The 22,271-nt window shown below is 36.7% G+C and overlaps 1 protein-coding gene across 1 annotated transcript in view; it reads right to left on the bottom strand.

Annotated features, from left to right (window-relative positions):
* LOC150102472 (general transcription factor 3C polypeptide 1) overlaps nt 1–21,733 on the bottom strand; it is a 41,806-nt gene extending 20,073 nt beyond the window's left edge. The window contains exon 1 of the mRNA XM_090399161.1: nt 21,487–21,733. The gene's annotated coding sequence lies outside the window, so the exon portion shown is untranslated. The remainder of the gene's footprint in view (nt 1–21,486) is intronic.
* Nucleotides 21,734–22,271: the final 538 nt, after the last annotated feature.

Here is a 22,271-nt window from a genome sequence, read left to right as displayed (position 1 = left end):
TGTCACTCCATAACATAGCTTTCCAAGCTTCCACATCACACAGTGCGTGCTCTTTGCACCACAGAAGATGACACTGCATGTTGGTTCAGGTAATGTGGGGCTGGCATATTGTGGTTCTACCATGGAAATCCATATTGTCTGCCTCAGTTCTGAATGTTTTTGTGCAGATTCATGTTCCAGTCGATACCCAAAACTCTGAATTCAACATGTCAATGAATGGTGGTTTTTACATATTATCCTTCATAGCACCATAGTCACATTCGGTGAGTGTGGTGGGTCATCTACTGCAGGTGGCACTTGCAATTGACTTTCTGTGCTTCTATCTCAGTATGGAATCACTGATTATCGACCTGGGATGGCTCAATTTGTCAACAATTTGCCTAACAGATAGGCCGGAAGTGTGGCATCCTATCATAATGTCTCTTTCAAACTCAGTTTCTCCTTCTTGCAGCCATTCACCCAGACAGTTGTAGTGACATGGGAGCATGATATTCCTCCAATTTCTATTGGCTATAAACATGTGACTCGTTACATGGCACGATGTACCTTGCCCATGGGGATGTCCATTGATTTCTTTCCAAGCAGTGTATGTCTCTGGTTTTTTTTTCTCCCTAGAGTAGGTGCTGGCTGTTCTTCCAGTGTGTCCAAAACAAGACAGCTAGCAGATGCAAGAAACTCTGCTGATTCTAGAACTAAGAGGGAAGGAGATTGGTCTGTAAGAAAATACATGAGAACAAGTAGCCTTATGTAATGTTTGAAAGATGTGAAAGACTTGGCCAGCCTGGCTGGCCGAGCGGTTAGCATATCAGCTCTCCAGCAAAAGGGCTGCGGGTTCGAATCCCACCGTGGGCATGGATGTTTGTGATTGCCTGTAGAAATACTAGTGGTGGTCAGCGGTAAATGGCGTTGGTGTAGTTGCGGTCAGTAGTGGAGACAGAGTTATAGAGAGCAGGTGCCCTCCCTCGATGAGTCTTTGGACTCCCTGGAGGTGTCAAATAATAATAATAATAATAAAGTTCTGAAGTGTCCTTGATACAAAGAGTGGTAATAATGGTAACATTATTACCACATACTGTGGGCTGGTAGTTGATAATTCGGATTTTGTTAATTTATGTTGTAATCACAGCCACTGGCTAATATGGCTGAGTCTAATTAGAATAGATGATTATTGGCTCTGTTCTAATATCTATTCTAACCAACCCTTCCAATCATACAATTGGGGGGGGGGGGGGTTGTGTGCTTTGTGAAAGAAAGGGTTCAGTGGTTCATAAATGATGTTATTAAAGTTGAAATTAATACAGTTGATTTAAAAATCAAGACGTAAAAGACATAACACTAAAAAAATAAAATAAAAAAAAAAAAAAATAAATAAAAAAAAAAACAGATGACACTTATGTTAGGTATTTGATTGTTTCAGCCAGAGGAAAATTATGGAAAAGTGAAACAACATCAAATTTTGTGTGTGTGTGTGTGTGTGTGTGTGTGTGTGTGTGTGTGTGTGTGTGTGTGTGTGTGTGTGTGTGTGTGTGTGTGTGTGTGTGTGTGTGTGTGTGTGTGTGTGTGTGTGTTGTAAAGATAATCCTGAAATTTTATTCTTGAAATAAGATTTAAGATGCCTGCAATTCAGGATACTTTAGATATCAAAAAAAAAAAACATCCCTCTGGCTGATAGAATCAAATTATTACATAATGATTTTCTTTCTGATATTTTAAAATTATTAAATTTTGTCATTAATTCAAAATACTTTAGGTATCAAAGCAAATTGTACAAGCAGATAGAGGGAACAGCTATTGGATCTCCGATTTCTTCTACTCTAGCAAATTATTTTGTCGAATGATTTGAACAACATATTCTCAACGTTTGTTACCTAAGCCATCCATTTGGTACAGATATGTGGATGATGTTTTTCCTTTTCTTCCATTTCTAGATGCTCTCATTTTGTGTCAACCTAATGACTGTCTACAGTTCTCAGTATATAGAAAACTGATGCATACTGGTAAATACATTAATGCTACTTCACATCATTACCTCTCATTATTGTCAGAAATATGGTGTGATTAAAAACTTTAGTTCACAGAGCTCATAAAATTTGTTCTACTGATTCTCTTGTAAATATGAACTGTCATTTCATCTCTAATGGTTATAATGCAAAATGTGGCTTTCACATTCTAATCCTCCTAAATCCTAATTCTAGAAGAAATTTTTAGAATTTTAGTTCCATGTATTAAAGGACTATAAGAGAAAATTGCAAGACCTCTTTCTCAGATTGCCGTAGAATTTCTTTCCATCCAGTTCGTAAACTAAATTCCTTCCTTGTCTCTCCAAAAAACAAATATCCTTCTCCCTTATCCTGGAGTTTACAGGATCCCTTGTTCTTGCAGCCTTTGTTATTATGGGCAGACAGACTGTTCTGCTGAGATTCATTTGGAGCAATATCAAGGCAAATTTCATTTCAAGAATCTAATGAGTCTGGTTTATTGTAGATATCATAGTCACAATAAACCAGACTAATAAAATAATTGCCTTATACTTTCTCAATTTTGGGAAGTCATCCTAAATAACACTTCTCATGCATAGGTTTCATAAAATTGTACTTATTTTTTTTTTAATTCTAATAGCTGTAAGAATTTAAAAAAAAAAAAAATAATTACAATTTTATGAAACTCATCAATGAGGAGCGTTATTAAAGATCATCATCATCAAATTCCTGCCATGTGCCCTCAAGGGATGTACATGAAAAAAATTACATCATTACTAACTTCCTATCTACAATTTTCCTCCAAATCAGTCTGTTACTTGTCAAGACTCCAACATTATCAGATCTTATATTTCTATCGTCTAAGGCACTTTGTACCGTATCAATCCACCTATATCTTGGTCTTCCTCTGGGTCGTTTTGCTGCCAACCTGGCAGAAAATATTTGTTTTGCTAATCTTTCCTCACCCATTCTGTTTAAGTGACCATACCACCTGAGATTAGCTCTGCTAATACATTCCTGGATGCTGACAATGTCTAGTTCTTTCCTAATATCGTTGTTTTTAATATGATATTGCCATTGATGCCATCTGTTAACCCCTATAATCTTTCTAAGGACTCTCATATCTGTGGTCTCTAGTCTTTGGTCAAGTGTTTTACTTCTGACTCAGATCCATAAGTTAAAACTGGTTTGAACACCGTTTTGTATACAGCTAATTTAGTGTTCCGACTAATTTTTCTCTTATTCCATATGAATTTATTCAATTGACTTCCCACCATACCAGCTTTGCTGATTCTGTTGTCTATTTCTATATTTAATTTACCATTTTCATTGAAAATCGTGCCTAAGTAGCTGAAATGTATTACTTGTTCCACAGGTTCTCCATTCACAACACAGTTGACATTTTTCAATGATTCTGCCTATTTTCATTGTCTTTGTCTTTTTATTGCTGACCTCCATACCATATCTATTACAACAGCTATTCAATTTAGTCAGAGAATCTTGCAGACGTGTAGCGGATTTATTTAGAAGTATAACATCATCCGCATAAAGCAAAGAGCTGACATTAATATCTCCAATTTTGATTTCACGTTTAATACCACTTTCCTTCATAATGTGATCCATATAGATAATGAATAACAGAGGGGATAATGTACATCCTTGTCTCACACCAGATTTAACATTAAGCCATCTTCCTGTACTTCCTCCAATTCTAACTGCCGACTTACAACTCAAATAAAGACTAAGTATTACTTGATATAATGCCCCATTCACACCATATAACTGCAGTGTATTGAATAGCTTTTCCTTTGGCACCTTGTCATATGCCTTTTCTAGATCGACAAAACTCAAATACAGATCTTTGTTATATTCCCATGCTTTTTCGACTATTTGTCGTAAAGTGAAGATCTGATCCTGACAGCCTCTATTTGGCCTGAATCCAGCTTGTTATTCACCAAACTTTTCTTTCACAATTCTTCTCAACCGTTTCTCAAGTATACTTGCATAGATCTTGCCAGGAACACTCAGCTGGGAAATACCTCTGGAATTCTCGCATTCAGTTTTATTTCCCTTTTTATATATGGGTACTATGAGAGCTCTACTCCAATCATCGGGAATTCGTCCCTCTGTCCAGGCTTTCTGAACTAATGCAGTGCAGCCACTGTAAGACTCTTATACCACCATACTTCAGCATTTCTGGTCGAATATCATCTACTCCTGCTGCCTTTCCACATTTCAAGCCTTTGATGGCTTTTTCTACTTCAAGTATGGATATGTATTCCTGACAGCATGCGTAGGCATTGTTTTTTACCACCGTGCTGTAATCACTGCTTGTTACATTTAGCAGGTTTTCGAAGTAATTACTCCATACTTCAAGGATATCTTTTTCTCCTGTTTTCATGTCACCTTTATCATCTCTAACTCCTTTTACAGCACTCTTTCCTCCATTCCTAAGCTTCTTCAACAACCTCCAGAATATTTTGCCACCTTCTTGATATTTATTTTCTATATTCTTTCCAAAGTCCTCCCATGACTTTTATTTAGCTAGTTTTACACACTGTTTAGCATTCTTGCATTTGTCTCTATATTCTCTAAGAGCACAAGCTGACTTATTTGACAGGAACTTTTGATATGCTTTCTTCTTTTCCTTCACTGCCTCTTTAACTTCCTGTGTCCACCACGGAGTTTTGATTTTTTTATCCTTGCAGACAACCTCACCACATGCTTCTGTGGCAGAATCAATCAATGTTTTCTTCAGAGTTTGCCACTGAATCTCCAAGGTTTGATTCCTGTTCTCAAACTCTTTCATTTTTTCTTCAATAATCTGTGTATTTTACTCTACAGTTCACATCTGAGAGCTGCTCAACTTTTATTCGCTTTAAAACTTTCTTGCATGTTATTCTTTTCAATATGAAATTCAATTATATCCTGCTCAAGACTAAATAGTGATCACTTCCAATTTCAAATCCTCTCCACACTCTGGTGTCCTGCACAAGGGATAAAACAACACTCTCAACAATAACATAGTCAATGAGACTTTTTTCTTATTCCTAGCCTCTTCTCTCCATGTGAATTTGTGCACATTTTTATGTTGGAACATGGAGTTAGTAATAACCAGTCCATGTCCTGAGCAGAAATCCAACAGCTATTTACCATTATTATTAGCTTTGCTCTTTTCTCCAAATTTTCACAAAATATTTTTGTATATCTGACAATCACTTCCTACTCTGCTATTTAGATCCCCAACAAGGATCAACTTTTCCTTTTTCATTGTGTCAGTAGCTTTCTCTAGAGCCTGAAAAAATTACTCCACTTCTACTTTAATAGAACCTTCTGTGGGACCATAGGCACAAATAAGTCTCATTGTCCAGTTCCCCATTCTCATATTTGCCCACATTACTCTACTTGAGACTGAGTGCCATTCAAGAAGATTAGCCTCGTATTTTGTGTTGAATACTATAGCTACTCCTTGTTTTCCTTGATTGTCATTGCCTGAATATAACATTTTGTATTTATTGCTCAGAAAGATCTCATCAGTTTTTGTCTTTTTTGTTTCAGTCACCCCTATTATGTCGATCTGGTACTTATCTAATTCCTCAACTAGCTCCATTTCTTTGCCATTCAGGCTTCTTACGTTGATAGTACCGATCTTTAACTCTGGTGATGTTGAGTTCTGGTTTGTTTTCAGATTTATTAAAATCTAAATGTTATTAAAGATGACTTCCCAAAATTAAGAAAGCATAAGGCAATTATTTTATTAGTTTGGTTTGGCTATCATGGCCACAATAAACCAGACTTATCAGATTCTTGAAATTAATTTTGATATGCCCTTGATATTGCTCGAAATGAATCTCAGAAGAACAATCAGCAGAAAAAAAAAAGTTTTTTTTTTTCCTGCTGATTGAAATAATGCTACCGCGTACGGGAGAGCTGATGCGCCTAACTCAATCCCACATAGAGTAGGCGAGAAGACTGTTATGTGTAACGCAAACTGCATATTCAACCATCAACATCAGAATGTTGTACAAACCTGGCAAATTAAAACTGATAGAGAGAGAATCTGAACTGTTTAAATGGGAAATAGTGGGAGTTCAGAGACCCACTGAACAGGCGAAGGAAAAATCGACATAAAAAATGCAAGCATATTTTACTCAGGAAGGAAAGATAACCATCACAGAGAGGGTAGCACTAATCATTAAAAAATGGCTCCTAAACTCAATAGCTGACGTAAGACCACTTTCCTCTAAAATCATCTCAGTAAGATTCAAAGCAAAAGAAAAAGGAATATATAGTGGATGTGGCATTTGCACACCACCGCGCTTGACTGCACGAAGGAAGACTTCTTGGTTTTGAATCTAGTGCAACTAGAAGAAATTTTTCTAAGCCTCTTTTCGACTGGTTCCTGAGTTAGTCGATCTCTGGCACGGGCAAGCGGGTTTTTTGTCCTGTAAATTCAAGAAAATCGACTGTAGAACCCACATTATTTAAGACATTGAATACGAGTATTAGGGTTAGGGACCACAAGATGGCTGCACTTGTTGAGCCATCTCTCTTCACTCCATGCCGCTTAATTAGTGATAGCCTTGGGCCAGCCATCCATCTCTGAATGGGTACCAGTGGACACTGAACTGCCCACACAGTCTCCAAAAGTTAGATAAGGCTAAAAAAACGGCCTCAACTATTACCTATATATGGGAATAAAAAAGTATTAGCTGATTTTTTTTATATATATAAAAATAATAGAAATGTATGCCCTAGACCAATCACATGAAGAGGAGAAATATAGCCAATTTCTTGAACAACTGCAAGAAGAAATCAGGCAAACAAGTACAAGAGATATCCTGATTATTATGGAAGATTTTAATTCAAACATCGGTCATGGAGAGATGAATGAGAGAGGAGAGGATTTGATTAATTTTTGCAAGATAAATCAACTGTTAATCACAAATACCTTATTTTACCACAGGCCACAACACAAAATACACCCGGACATCACCAAACAATGAAATCAAAACCTGTATAGACTATATAATCATTAATAAAAAGTGGAAACATTCCTTCCAAAATGTCAAAACATTAAAAAAGATTGACATGGATACAGACCATGAACTACTATCAGCCAAACTAAAAATCAGTTTCAAAAGAAGGAGAATAAACCATCAAACACAAAAGAAGATAGACATCTCAAAACTCAATGATAGCTTGACAAGATCTAACTATCAGAGAATATTAAAAGAAAAATTAAATAATCTTGCTTTAGATACAGTCTTGGAAAAAAGGTAAAGAAATTATTAAAGAAACAGCAACAAAACACCTGGGCTACCAGACAAGAGTAAACAAAAATTGGCTTATACCAGAGATTTTGGACTTATGGGAGAAAAAAAGAATATCCAAAACTAACCTCTCAAAAGAAGATAATGAAGAAAATATAATATTATACAAAAATTTGAAAAAAGAAATAGACAAATGCAGATTAGCAAAAATCACATTTAGAAGAAAAAGCAGGAATATGTGAAGAAGCATACAAAAAACATGACTCCAAGACAATTTATGAAATAGATAAAGAGATAACTAGAACATACTCACCCAACCCAGTTTCAATACTGCAAAAAGATGGAACCGCAAGTAGCCATGAAACAATAAAAGAAATATGAATTAATCATTTTAAAGAAACATTTGCAGTTGAAGAAAACACAGATCAAGGTGCCTTCAACCGAGAAGAAACTTCTGACACAAAAGACATACTAAATGAACAAATACATAAAGCAATCAAACAAATGAAAAATAATGCAGCACCAGGCATAGACAACATTCAAAATGAAATTCTAGAAAAGGGGGGAGAAAGCATAATAAATTACCTAAGGGAAATGTTCAACAAAATACTAAAGAAAGGAAATTTACCAACAGAATGGAGAACAGGCGAGATCATACCTATCCACAAAAAAAAAGAGATGTCAGATCCTGCACTAACTATAGACGTATCACTCTTCTAAGCCATTGCTAAAAAACATTCATTAGGATTCTTCAAAACAGAGTTAAACATTCCTATATAGAACAGATGGAAGAAGAGCAAATGGGATTTAGAAATAGCAGAAGCACAATAGATGCAATTTTCACATTAAACAGATTAGCAGATCTTATGAGAGACAAAAATAAAAAACTCTACTGCTGTTTTATAGACTTTAGACAAGCTTTTAACTCAATAAACAGAAGCAAACTCATTGAAATACTAGAAAAAAACACAGGGTTTGACAAATACATATTAAATTGTATCAAGAATTACTATTCAGAAACACAAGCAATAGTGAATTACAAAAATATGGAAACAGATCAAATAGCAATTTAAAATGGAGTTATGCAAGGCTGCCCATTGTCACCATATTTATTCAACATGTACCTAAAAGAAGAAGTAGAGAAGGACTACAGATGTGTGAAGGCATAACTATAACGCATTTAAAATATGCTGATGACATAGTTATCACTACAGACAGTCAAAAAAAAATTAGAAAATATCCTGAGCAAGCTGCATCAGACAAGTAACAAATATGATATGAAAATCAATTTTAGTAACACAAAACTAACGGTAATAGGAAGAAAAAGGGAAGCAATCCAAATGAAAATAGGAAACAATAATACAGAACAAGTAAAGCAGTTCAATTACCTAGGATCAATGATCACTGAAGATCTAGACTATTTCGAAACTGTCAAACACAGAATCAATAATGGATGGATGGCAATGGGCAGACTACAAAAAATATGGAACAATAAAAGATTAAACAAAGAACTCAAATTAAAGATATATAAAACAATGATAATTCCCACAGTACTCTATGGCTCAGAATGCTGGATCTTAAGGAAAAAAGAAAGTGATAAAATCAATGCTTTTGAAATGATATGCCTAAGAAAAATCAGTAGAACTGGACAGAAAGAAAAACAAATGAAAAAGTCAGAGAAGAACTTCACTTTAATGACAATAATTGCAGCACTAAAAAACAGCCAACTAAGCTGGTTTGGACATGTTTCTAGAATAAAACCAGAAAGACTACCAAACATACTATTAAATGGTAGAATTGAAGGACAGCTCAGCAGAGGAAGACCAAGAAAGAAATGGATTGACAACATTAAAGAAAGCACCCACTTAAACTCCATAATAAAACTTCATAAAAAAGACAGCAGACAGAAAGAAATGGCGAAAATTCGTCTTTGAAGAGCTCAACCTGCCATGAGCGGAAGAGAAGAAGAATAGTTGTAGATGAAGTTATCCTCCTGCAGCTGATATATTGTGATGCACTTGTAATTTAAATGTTATTCTCATTGTTTATCTCTTTTCAACTGTATTGATAATGGCTATTATAACCCAGCTGAAAAGTCTGCACATATTAAACAATTTTTCCTAACATAAGTTTTATCTGTTATCCCTGGAAGTTGTAAAAGGAAGTTATGAGCAAGAGGGTGAGAGTGGTTTCTTTGCATGGAGAGTGGTTGAACCATGAAATGCATAGCCTGATAGAGCAGTGAGAGCAAGAATGGTCAATGAGTTCAAGGAGTGGTATAATAGACTTTGTGTTTCATAGGAAGGACCTCCCACGATGAGTCTTTTGACTCCATGGAGGCCTGAATAATAATAATTATTATTATTATTAATAAAGAATTTTAATGGTTTATTAACAACACAGAAGTCAAAAACTGAATATTAAGGAATTGTCAAAGATAAAAATAACATAGAACATCAAGCAATTATTCAAATATTTTAACTATGCCCTCTGGACACAGTGTGAATGTTTTTTTTTGTTGTTGTTCTTTTTTTTTTGTGATTTAAATGCAGAATTACAGTATTCCAGATGCCTGGAAAGTTTATTTTCATCCATACTTGTTTATGGTTGGGAGTATTCTATAAATCATAGGCAGATTGTCATCATAATCTCATACTTCCAAATCGTAGTCTTTTTAGGATAACAGTTCCTCTCTGTCTAACTACATGTAGGGCGCGGAGCACACATTATACTAATTCACTCCGTCCATGTTGGTTCATAGCTTTTTAATTCCGATGTTCTCTCTCCATTTTACTGTAATCTGTAAGAATTCTGCCAAGGAGGTATGTTACCAAAATAAAACTAATTTAAGCAAGAATGCACTTTTCTTTACCATATGTAAAAAGATGAGAAGAAACATTTCTCTGCAAACAGTTAATAATTGTGGGCAACTTATCCTCTATATCTCTTAGCAAAGGTTTTAACTTTGAAATAACACCAAAAGAAATCCTTGTTATCAATATTATGACAGTGATAGATTAAGTAGATTGAGAATTACCTAATACCCTTTTGCAACTTCTAACACTATTCACCTTGATTTAGCCCACATCTGAATAATAGCTACACCTCCCAGAAGTATTCTCATCACTGAAGAATACATAGCACTAAGAGATCTTAAAAAAAAAAAAAAAAAAAAAAATTATTATTACCAGAGCAGATAAGGGAAATGAAACTATAATAATCAATACCACAGATTATAGCCAACCAGGAGTATCTAACAGGATACTCCTGGTTGGCCGAGTGGTTAGCGTATCCGCTCTCCAGCCAAAAGACTGCGGGTTCAAATCCCGTCGTGGGCATGGATGTTTGTGATTGTCTGTGAAAATAATAGTGGTGATGGTGGACAGTAGATGGCATTGGTGTAGATGAGGCGGTTTGTGAATGAGGTTGAGTGGTGGAGACGGAGAGTTATAGAATAGGTGCCCTCCCTTGATGAGTCTTAGGACTCCCTGGAGGTGTCAAATAATAATAATAACAAAGCTGTTAACTTCTAAGAGACAACTACATGCATTCTTCAATGGAGAATGTAACACTGAATCTATAAAAGAAGTATAAAATACATGTGAACACAGTGCAAAGATACATGATTAACAGTAATTATACAAATATTTCAGTTTAAGTTTTTTAAACCATTATCAATGTAACACAATAGAATTTGGAAATTCAAAAAACAATGTAGGTGCATGAAGAATGGTATCTTTTTTTTTTTTTTTCATTAGACCATGTTTAAACCTATTAATACAATCAGTCCTTTGTTGACATCTACTAAGGATAGAGTGCAACCTTTGCAATTATTCAATTCTATGTATTTGCAAGTTATCTGCTGTAGGTTTACATGGAATATCAGCTCGGTTGTTGCATGAATGTGCAAATAAATTGTCAACCCCTCTTACTTGGATATTTAACTTAAGTTTGAACTCTGGTATGGTCCCTAGGGAGTGGAAGTTAGGCAAAGTGGTTCCTTTGCATAAGGGGGTGGCTCTAAAACTGCGGTAGTTAATTATAGACCAATCATCATCTCAGGAGTAGTGGTAAAAGTATTGGAAAAGTTGGTTAAAGACAAAATTCAAGAATGGGTGGATCAGGATATGATACTCTATAGGGGCCAACATGGTTGGTAAGTAAAGGTGGGTCCTGCCTTAGCAATCTATTAACTTTTCATAATAGAATAACATCTGAGTTGGACAAAGGAACTGGCCACACAGTGATACTTCTGGATTTTGCTAAGGCTTTTGACAGGATACCCCATGGAACACTGTTACATAAACTGAAGCAGATGGGAATGGATACTAAATTGGTGATATGGATAGGAGAATGGCTCAGGGAGAGATACCAGAAGGTGGTGTATGGAAGAGTCGAGTCCAGGATATACCTCAGGGATCTGTGCTTGGGCCATTGTTGTTTAATTTGTATATAAAAGATATAGAAAATGGCTTAACGGGAGATATTCAGTTGTTTGCTGATGATGCAAAGTTGGGTAGCGCAATAAAATATCAAGCTGATGTTGAAAGTTTGCAGGATGATTTAAATAAGCTGGTAGAATGGGCAAAAGGTAATGGATGTCAGTTCAATGTGGAAAAGTGTAAAGTCATGCATTTTGGGATTAAAAGATTACCAGCTGTGTACTACATTGATGGAACAGTACTCTAAGAGATCAATGAGGCTAGGGACTTAGGGGATGTTGGTAGATAGGGAGATGAAGTTCAGAGGACACGTTGCTAAGGTGTCCAAAATTGCAGATAGGATTACTTGGTTGTTGAGGAACACACTGACATCCAGAGATGAAGTTATTATTCCCCTTTATAAAACGTTGATACTTCCACATTTGGATTACTGTGCTCAGGTCTGGTCACCTGGATTCCTTGGAGATGAGGAGGCTGTGGAGAGGGTTCAGAGAAGAGTGCCTAAGTTGGTGAGTGATGTAAAAAATGCTCCCTACATTGATAGATTGAGAGCTTGTGGATTGCAGAGGTTGGTTGATAGGCAGAGAAGAGGGGATATGATAGAAACATTTAAATTACTGAAAGGTTTTTATAGGATTGATGCAGGGGAAATGTTTCAGCTGTGATAGTGATGGAAGAACAAGAGGTCATCCCTGGAAATTAAAAAAGAGTGTGGTTAACAAGGGTGTCAGAACATGGTTTTTTGCCTGGAGGGTGGTGAATGACTGAAATTCATTGCCTGACTTAGTTGTGAGCTCTTCGTCTGTAAATGAATTCAAGAAGAGATATGACATATCGTTTTGCTAGTTTGGGTCTCCCGCAATGAGTCTACTGACTCCATAGAGATACCTATAATAATAATAATAATAATAATATTTTACTTCAGTCAAACAGGCCAATCCATCACTAAACGCATTTTTGGATTGAGTAGAGAAAACAATATAAAACTGGCTTTGTGAATATGCAGTTATATTGGCCACAAGATACTCTGGGATTGTGCTAATTTATTGCATAGATGATTCCACGAATTTAAACATCTTTTTAAAGAACGTGCCAAGGTCCTTCTCTATGACCCAAACCTCAATAATGGAGTGTTTATGCCCAAAATTTAAGAATTATCAGTAACTATATTTCTTAAGGGTTTTTTTTAAAATATAGTTACACACATACTCACACACCTATTTCAGATCTTGTTTTATAAATCATACATAGATTCCCATCAAAATCTCATACTTTCAAATTGTAGTCTTTTTAGGATAACAGTTCCTCTCTGTCTAACTACATGTAAATAAATAAATAAAAATAACACTGAATGTTATTTTTATTTATTAATTTATTTTTTGCAGTATTACAACACAAAAACAATAAATCATAAAAAAAATGTTTATTAACTAGCTTATATTTTGCCGAATTTCAAATCAGCATCCTAACACCACTACTTTTTATAGCCCACACAATTAGTGTGTGAAAACAATTCAAATTGTAATGGATAAAAGACTCAAAGTCAGGTCCTAATTTGGCACCCTCTAATGTTGCATGGAAGAGGTTATTACCATTATTCTATTGAAGGTGATTTTCAGATGATTGTCTTCCCAATTATTGGCAGATTAATGCAACTATACTTGTTGAGATTAGGAGAGTGTTCATAGCCACTACTGACTCTAAAAATGGCCTCTCTGATCCATAACCACTTCTATATAGCACATGGGTTTTCTTCTGTTTAATCTTGCATAAAGAGGTGTCAAAAACATGGTCTGCGAGTCCCAACTTCCCATAATGATGAGAGCAAATGTGTTTCATGTGTTCTCCAAGTGGATGGATTAACAGATCTTCCTGTCTGTCCATAGTAGGCCAAGTTACAAGCAAAGTGCACACTCCAGGATGTGCTAAGGAATGGAGTTTGTCCTTAAGAAAGCAGATCACAGTTGCTAATTTGACATGTGGTTTGAATGCGGTGTGAAAATCATTAGTACTTGGCCATATTTTCAGATGTACCCAAGATATACGGAATAGGAATAGTGGTGCTTTGTTTTTTGTATGTTTTGGGAGGGGGGGGATAAGAGGACATAGAATTTTTTTTTCTATTTTGTAAGAGCTGTAGCCACTGGCCAAAAAAGGTGTAACAGAGACAGTTGAATTCTGTGGCAAGGGCTGCACCACTAGAACAAACAGCTCTGACTCTATGAGTGTTTTGCAGATTCCATTTTGTTGGGCTGATGGTGATATGGTTGTTGATGCAGATATCTTCCTCTCTGTGGTATATCTTCCTTATCTTTATGATGCAGATATCTTCCACCAACATGTGTTGGTGAAAGATGAGTGACTAATGTGTCAAGAAAGAATGGAGTTGTTTCTGGGTTATTTGAATTTGCTCTTTGACACAGTCGCTTGCCTTTCAGATTGTTCACTAAGAAAGCCAACATGTCACTGTACTCTTTGTTTTATGATCGCATCTGGATATTTCATATGCATAACCATATTTACCTCTAAATCAAGGGAATGGCAATGGGTTCTCTCTCTCTCTCTCTACCATTTGCCTATTTTTTCATGGAAACTTTTGGGAAAAAAAAAAAGAGATAAACTCCTTCTCATTAAAGTCATCTCTCTAATTGTGCTATTTGACCACAGAGCTGCGAGTTATTATTATTAGGTAACCTCCATTCACGGAGGTCAGCAAATGAGTCATCAGACTTATTGTGGAAGGCCCACTCAACCAACAACATGTCCATCATAATGAGCTTTGAAGTTACTTATACTATCTGCGCTCACAATGCATTCCACTCGCAACTCTCCAAGTAAAAAATCTACTCTTCACTCCCTTCTTCACCACATCGCTATACAACTTCCAGCGATGGCCTCACATTCTTCCCATCTTAACATCTATTCTTTTTATAAATAATTTCTTCCATATTAATTTAATAGAATCCCTTAACTAATTTGAAGATCTCTATCATATCTCCTCTTTTCCTCCTATCCACGAACCTGTAATCCACATTCTTTCAAACTCTCTTCTTAACCAACATTCCAGAGTCCTCATATCACTTTGGTTATTCATCTTTAGAGCCTCTAGTGTTCTAATTACACTGAAAACTTGGTGACCAAATCTGAGCACAATAGTCCATATGTGGTCTGACCAATGCTTTACATTAGCCTATACAGTATTAGCATGGATAACAAGATGGCTGACTGACAGATATCAAAAAGTGGTATATGGGGGATCTGAGTCTGCAAGGTTTAAGAGAATATATATCTTCTTTCTTCTCTCTGATTCCCGACGCCACCTTAAGCCTCTATATATGGCATCGCTGGACTTCCAAAAGGCCTTTGATAGCATCTCCCTTCCTGCTCTCCTTCGAGCGCTGTCTATTGTTGGATGTTCAGAACCCTTTCTTTCCTATGTTATGGAGCTATACTTGGGTAGCTCCATCACTATCACTACAGGGTCCTGTGCAACTTCTATTTCCACGGTGCGGGGGGGGGGGGGTGTTCGTCAGGGTGATCCTCTATCTCCCCTTTTCTTTAACTGCATCATAGATGAGTTTCTTCACTTTCTTCCTAGCCATATAGACTACTCTCTAGGCGCTTCTTCCTTTAATGCTATGGCCTTTGCTGATGATCTTATTCTCATAGCCTCTACTAAGATAAGCTTGCGGGAACTCCTTGACCGGGCAGTTGACTTCTTCTCTATTCGAGGCCTTTCTATTAATGTAGAGAAGTCCTGCTCTTTAGCCCTTGTCCCCTCTGGTCGTGACAAGAAGCTTAAGGTCGAGACTATAGAGTTTTCCCTGCACAGGAGGCCGTTGCATGCTTTGACCATCCTGGAAGAGTGGAGATACCTCGGTATCGTATTCACCCCAAAGGGAAGGTCTTCTGTCCCTTTTATCCTAGAAGCTGAGATTGCTTCATTGAGGAAAGCTCCTCTCAAGCCCCAGCAAAGACGGTTTCTCCTTTCCCACTATCTCCTACCTCGATTTTACCATAAGTTGGTGCTTGGTAGGACATATATCTCGGTACTGTCCCGAATGGACAGGGCTATCCGTTCAGCCATGAGATCATGGCTCCGACTGCTGCCTGACACTCCTACAGCATATTTCCATGCGAGGGTGAAGGATGGTGGGCTTGGGGTTCCATCACTTAGATGGTTGATCCCACGCCTGCAGCTGTCAAGAATCGCACAGTTAGAACTATCTGCAGAGAGGCTTTTTATAGCCCATTAATACAAGAAGACTTTGGGCAGGCTAAAGGCTGGTCCCATTATCAAGGTACTTTAATCAAGTCAGCACCTGCAGAACACAAGAGGTGGGCATCTCTGTTGTACTGTTCTGTAGATGGTGATCCTTTAAAAGAGTCATATCTGGTGCCTCCCCAGCATGATTGGGTAAGGGATGGCATCAGACTCCTCCCTGGGTTCGAGTATATTGACCTTATCAGGACAAGGATCAATGCCCTGCCTACTCAAGCCCGCACAGCTCGATGGGGTAGTGACGACTCAAACTGTAGGGCTGGCTGCCACTACAGTGAGACATTGTCTCATATAGCCCAGTGTTGCTTCCACACCCATGAGGTCTGCATGCGAAGGTATGATGCTGTGGTCTCCATTCTGAACAACCGCTTTAAGAACAAAGGTTGGGAGAATGCGGTGGAACCACATTATAGGACCTCCACGGGTTTGTGTAAGCCAGATTTAGTGATTAAAAGAGAGTGACATTTGGGTAGTTGATGTCCAGGTAGTGGGAACAGGGCACCCACTAGCCTATAGCCATAATAATAAAGTAAACTATTATAAAAATAACCAAGATCTAGTTAGTAAGATACGGGAGGAGCATGGGGCAACTCCGAGGTTTACCAGCGCCACCATCTCTTTACATGGCATATGGAGTGCAGATAGTTACAAGGACTTAAAACAGCTTGGACTTACGCAGAAGGATATAAAAGTTCTTTCTTTGAGGGAGCCCTACAGGGCACACTGGTGGCATGGCATTGCCACCAGAGAATGACTACAATAACTAGAACAGGCATAGGGTAAAACACTTGTAAAGGCTTAGGCCTATATCAAGTCAGGACGAGATGTCTAGATGTGATGTAAGGGTAGTACTGCCCATAACCAGTACAAAGATTAATAAAAAAATAAAAAATAAAAATAAAAATAAAAAATAACAAGTGGTGTAAGGATCAGTGCTTGGTCCACTGTTATTCAATCTGTACATTAATGATATTGGGAAGGATTTGATAAGTGACATATAGTTATTTGTTGATGATGCAAAGATAGGTAGGGTAATCAGGAACGCTGCTGATATGCAGAACTTGCAGAATGATTTGAATAGGCTGGAATTGTGGATATGGGAAAATGGGTGTCCGTTCAATGTGAGTAAATGTAGTCATTCACTTCGGCATGATTAGATATCCAATTATACTGGTGGGATTAGGCTAGAAGAAACTGATGAGGCTAGGGATCTTGGAGTGTTAATAGATAGGAAGTTAAGTTCAGGGGCCATGTGGCAAAGATTGCAAATACAACTCAAAAGATAAGGATGTTATTTTGCCTCTTTACAAGGCCTTGATAAGACCTCACTTAGACTACTGCACACAGGGCTGGTCTCCTGGTTTCCGTTGTGATTCTGATATACTGGAGAGAGTACAAAGGAGAGTGTTAAAAATGATATTAGGATTGTGGAATACTGATTATGAAGACAGATTGAGAATTTGTAGACTGCAGACACTAGCAAACAGGAGAAAGAGGGGTAATATTGGAGGTTTATCTTGCACTTGGTTAGACTATAATAAATTTAGTTTAATTCTTCCAAGTGTGAGCAAACAAAGTTTGCGCCTGAAAATATCTTCAGGACTGAGACAAGGTAGTACATCCCATGGCAACTCGCAGCAAAGGTGGATCAAGCTCTCATCACTCCTTGTCTCAATATCTCCCATAATGCAAAGCACGTCTCCTTGCGGACATGTATGACCTCTCCAATGCTTCTGGCTTAGTATCACCACTCTGGGTCTGCCTCCCACTGACAAGACCTCAATAAAGGTTGAAACCGTTCTGGGTAGTGGCCCTTCCCTTAATGCATAGCAGTATACATGTCTGCAAGGAGATGTGCTTTGCATTATGGGAGATACTGAGACAAGGAGTGATAAGAGCTTGATCCACCTTTGCTGCGAGTTGCCAAGGGATGTACCACCTCACCTCAGTCCTGAAGACATTTTCAGGTGCAAACTTTGTTTGCTCACACTTGGATAAAGGATTAAACTAAATTTATTATAGTCTAATAAAGTGCAAAATAAACTTCCAACATCTTTCTCTAAATCCAGAGTAATTTAATAATAAAATGGTATGCCGGTTGTTAACTCGTATAGGTAAATATGACCTCTCCAATGCTTCTGGCTTAGTATCACCACTCTGGGTCTGCCTCCCACTGACGAGACCTAATAAAGGTCGAAACCAGTTGGAAGCTTAGGTGATGAATGGCAATGCTGTAGCCCATGAAGTTTTAACTGAGGCTCAGCTGTTGCTGTCACCAAGGGCCTGCGTGGTGGGGTAATAAATGGCAATGCTGTAGCCTGTGAAGTTAACTGAGGCATGGCTGTTACCCTTCCAGATGAGCAAATGAGCAGCTCTGTTCGGTGGTGTGTGTGGGGGGGGACCTGCCATGGTGTAGAGCCAACTGAGTTTCTGACTTTCTGATCCTGCAGGTTGCTCGTTGTTGGGTGATCCGGGGGATTTTACGAGTTTTTGGAAAGGTATCCTCGCACTTAAACAAAGGGAAACCAGTCTGGGTAGTGGCCCTTCCCTTAATGCATAGCAGTATACATGTCTGCAAGGAGATGTGCTTTGCATTATGGGAGATACTGAGACAAGGAGTGATGAGAGCTTGATCCATCTTTGCTGCGAGTTGCCAAGGGATGTACCATCTTACCTCAGTCCTGAAGATATTTTCAGGCACAAACTTTGTTTGCTCACACTTGGATAGAGGATTAAACTAAATTTATTATAGGGGTAATATGATTGAGACTTACAAACTTCTGAAAGGGTCATACAGGAATTTCAATTGATGGAATTTTTCAATTTATGGTGGGTGGGAAAAAGACAAGAGGGCATCCTTGGAAGTTGAGAATGAAGGTTGCCAAGAAGGATGTGAGGGCTACATTTTTCTCTCAGAGGGTGGTGCATGATTGGAATGGATTACCTTTGGATGTTGTGAGTGCAAGCAGTGTGAATGAATTCAAGAATAAGTATGCTGCTGTGTGTGGTATGTGGCCTCCCTGGAGGTCTCTCTTAATAATAATAATAATATAGATCCACCACCTCTTTATCCCTACATGTTAATGTACTTTTTATCATGAAAGTAATATGACGTGCAGTCTTTGTAACACGTGTGATGTGCCAATGGAACTTCAGTCCACTATCCGCCATCACTCCAAGATCCCGAATCTCATCCACTTTCTGAAGTACAACTCCACTAATAGAGAATGTAGCCTTATATCTCTGATCACGTTAGATATGTTTTTAAAGCACAAAAAAATAACCAAAACCCAAGAACAAGATTTATTTTAGAAGTTGAAAACAACCATTGTTTACCATTTCTGTGTTGTAATCCTTACTTAAAAGAACTTGGCCATGAGTAAAGATATTTGAAGGGCCTGCAGCATACCCTGTACATTAAATGACAAAAAAAAAAAAAAACAATTGTAGGAAATTTTTACTTCCAGTTTGTGGTTAAAACCAAATATTTCTCAGTACAACAAAAAACTTATAGTGAATTCACTCTCTATAACAAAAACCTCATCAAAAATACTGTATCAAAACTACTTGAAAGAAAATTCACTAAACCTTCCACTATAATAAACTATTCCTTTGTTCTCTATAGTAAGAGATGGCTACCATCTTTGATTTCTAACTCTGTATTTGTCACCTGTTGTGAGCTGACTCAGCTTTCCCTGTGGATATACTTATTAAAAAAATGCTATTATAATAAAAAAAAAATGTACTGAATATCACAAGTTCCTATGTTTCTTTGATATTCTATTATAGAGATAACTTGTGTTTATCACAACAGCTTAAATCCACATCTAGCAAAGGAAACAGTAAAAAAAACTATCACCAGTATAAGACTGGCTAAATCACCTCCAGTTGAAAACTCTTTAGAGAAACTTCCTTTCATCCTAGATGACATGATATGAACTAAGATTTTAAGAAACAAAAGACCTCATTACTATCATAATTAAATAAATCTAACCAAAGTTTTAGTTGAAAATTTATAAAACTTTGATTCGGAAGTATTTTCAAACAAACCAAAGATGCTACAAAATATGAAAAATAAAGTTATGAATATTCTAGTTAGCAATGCATTTGTAGAATGCATTGCTAACTAGAATATGTTTTTAGTAAGTGTTTGGAAGGAACATTAAAAATAAAATGTATCTGATACTAAGTGAAACAAAACTTTCATATCAATTTTGATATCATCTTAGTTTTCACTAATTGTAAAAAGGCCAAAGGGAAGGGGGGAAAACATCTAGATGAAAGATTATTATTATCTAGATGAAAGATATATATATGCATTATTGCTTGTCACTCAACTGTTAAATATAACTTATCTGCAAAACTGCCAGCTAAGGTGACTAAGTGAATAGTGCATATGTTCTCCACTTAAAAGCCTACAGTGGTTTCAAATCACATCATAAGCATGGATATTTTTGATTGTCTTTAGGTGGTACACAAATCTCATACCCAGTATGATACCCCCCCCCAAGCATACTGAAAGCTTGAATTGGCTTTTAAAAGTCCCATATTTGCCCAAGTTCTTTGGAGCAGGATTAAGATAAAGTCCCAAGTTCTTTGGAGCAGGATTCAAATAAAGCTAAGATGCTATCCAAAAAACAGAATACTGACTGCGAAATGAGCTGAGAATGTGTGGATAACAAACCTTGATGAATACAAGGATATAAGTGAATAAGTTATTGGGGCAAGCACAGAAGGGATTTTATTTGTGGCAGAGGACAAAATGAAAGTTGTGAGTTTATTACCGTTTGCTGAATTAAAGTAAAGTATGAGAGACATAAAATCTGAATTAGACCTCCTACTTAACTTCACAGATCTCAAAATATAATAAAACATATGAAAGGCATAATTTTTACAATCATGAACTCATGCATGAATCAAAGATATTCAAAACAACACTTGCATCAGCCTAGTTTCATTCCCTTTCATGATTTTCTCCCTTTTATATTCTATGCAACTAATTCTCATATACAAGCATTCCAAAAGTATTACCAAAGGGTAGTAAGATGTGGAAAAGTTTTTCGTGATACTGTTCATAATTAATTTCGAGGTTATGTGGGATCTAGCATAGTCGTGTAATTTTTTAAAACAATTTTAAACTGCTGTGAAGTAATTTACGTAAAATTTTAATATTTATTAAATCTTTAATCTTATTATATTAACCATAAACGATTATAAAGATATGGGTTTGCAAACTTATGATTTGATTATAGCGTACAGAATGTATACTGGGAAAGCAACTTTACAATTATAAAAGCGACTAAAATGGATTATATTTATTTATTTTAACACAAAAACGAGTATCCCGAATTCATATTTATGCACAAATAAGTTTCAAACGAATGATGCAGTTGTTTATTTTTTTAATTCAAAACATCATTCTCTTTTTGATAATGCTTATTTTTTTGGTTAAAAAAAATCAACAATACAGTACTTAAGCTTTTCTTTCCAAAACTAACAAATGGGAATACCTGTAGTCATTCAGATGACAAACTCAATCGTGAATATCTATATTATTTGCGAATGACGCTGTCGAAGATATTAGCCAAGTAGCATTTGACATGTTTCTACGTTTGGTTAGTTTCATGCTAAGGCCATTCCACAATAAGTTCCACATCTCAAGGTGCACTGATTAAATTGCTATTCATAATTTTCTAGGAATAACAGGTCGTAAAATACGGCACTATTATTGATAATTATTAAAACTGGGCATCCAAGTTCCAGCTGCTCACATGCACACAAAACGGGCAATTGCTGTACAAAAAATGTGAAAATGTTGATGCATGAATCCTATACATCAGTTTTCAAACACTAAACATCAGTTTTAAAGAGTGCTTTAAAGTGAGGGAAAAAATAAACACTGAAACAAACCGATTTCTTGAGTCTCAGTTTTATTTATTTATTTTATTTTTTATGAGCGCAAATTATTGTTATTTTGTTATGGGTAAGTGGTATGGGTTAACTCACTGCAGAAACGCTGGCTGCTTGTTTCAGGGACCTTATAAAAACACAAGGTTTCCAGCAGACAATCGTTTTACAGAAATTATTATCCAAGCATCTTCATGCAGTCCTAGAAATCATCACGGTAGGAGAACACTAATATTATTCATACAATACCTATCATACCTCTCCTTAAACTCAGATGTTGTTATTATTATTATTATTATTATTTATTATTATTATTATGTGAACTCCACCCACGACAGGGTGCAAACCTATAGTACCCTGCCAATTGACATTTATGTCTTTAGGGGTG

This window comes from Typopeltis vanoorti, chromosome 10 (assembly GCF_054136105.1).
Source record: "Typopeltis vanoorti isolate ZY-2024b chromosome 10, IOZ_Tvanoo_1.0, whole genome shotgun sequence".
In the NCBI taxonomy this organism is placed as follows: Eukaryota; Metazoa; Arthropoda; class Arachnida; order Uropygi; family Thelyphonidae; genus Typopeltis; species Typopeltis vanoorti.
Note: the sequence above shows the minus strand (reverse complement) of the source record. Positions and strands in the feature narration are given on the sequence as shown.